Below are 1370 nucleotides of genomic sequence, written 5' to 3' on the forward strand. Positions count from 1 at the left end.
AGGATCCTCTTTAGAGAAGGAAATTGTAGCCTACGCAGGAGGAAGGAAGAGCAGAAGTGAGTCTTGTGACAGAAGAGAAGCAGAGTAAATAAGAGTGCCTACAAATTGACTGCTTACCACACAGAGTTATCAGTTAAGGCAACATACAACAAAATTAGACAACTTAATGAAAATAATCCTGTTTTTAAATAGCTAATTTAATGCAGTGGAAAGAGTATAATCTTGGAATAAAAACATAGATTTGTATCCTGATTCTACTGCTAGTTAGCTGTATGTCTTTGGGCAAGTTTCTTAACCACTCCAGTTCTTAATTTTGTCTTAAATAATATGATGGCAATAATACCAATTTTATAAAGTGGAGTAGAGGATGAAAAAAGCAGACTATATAAATCACTGAGTTCAGAATAAGCACTTAATAATGTTATTTTTCCTTTCCTCCTTTCTTCCAGTGCTTTAAACTCTCCATTAGGTCCTATATTTTACCCTTCTAATCATGGTTGCTACCTGTAGGAATATTTATGTTTAATTTTCTAGATTTTCTGTCTCAATCTTCATGATTTTATTAGAGACAGCACATCACATTTGCAAGCGCATATCTGAGAAACCACAGATATTTGGGAAACCCCTAAATCTTCTCTCATTTCATCAGAGTTGATGGAATAAAAGGTGTTATATTGAGCATGTAGTACTGACCAAAAAATACAGGCCAATTGCACAAGAGAGATAGGGATTATGACTAGTGTTGACCCTACCTAAGATTATGAATATCCCTTTCCTCATCCTATGCCTAGTATTGGCTCTGCATCTCCATTGTCTGCTTCTCCCCCAACACCAAGACCCCAGGTTCCCCCATTTTTCTCCTGGACCCTCTTGGAAACCTATAACAGGTTTCCTATTTCTTCTTCTCACATCCTTTCTCTAAATTCACAGACACCTTTACTTTGAGACTCTTTAGAAGGCATTTAATATAAATAACAACAAGGAAACTGAGAACATCAACATACATAATGAACTACAGCAGCATGACAAATTTATAAGAATTATTTAGAATAAACATACAACAAAACTATTAAAGACTGGTTCTCATCAAGAAAGTGAAAAGGACCAAATGTGGTGGCTTATGCCTATAATCCCAACACTTTGGGAGGCCTAGGCAGGAGGATTGCTTGAGCTGAGGAGTTCAAGATAAGCCTGGGTAACATAGCAAGACCTTGTCTCTACTAAAAATTTAAAAATAGCCAGATATGGCAGTGTGTGCCTGTAGTCTCAGCTATCTACTCAGGAGGCTGAGGTGGGAGGATTGCTTGAGCTTGGGAGATCAAGGATGCAGTGAGCCGTGATTGTGCCACTGTACTCCAGCCTGGGTAAGG

Source organism: Colobus angolensis, unplaced genomic scaffold (genome assembly GCF_000951035.1).
Source record: "Colobus angolensis palliatus isolate OR3802 unplaced genomic scaffold, Cang.pa_1.0 Scaffold361, whole genome shotgun sequence".
Lineage (NCBI taxonomy): Eukaryota > Metazoa > Chordata > Mammalia > Primates > Cercopithecidae > Colobus > Colobus angolensis.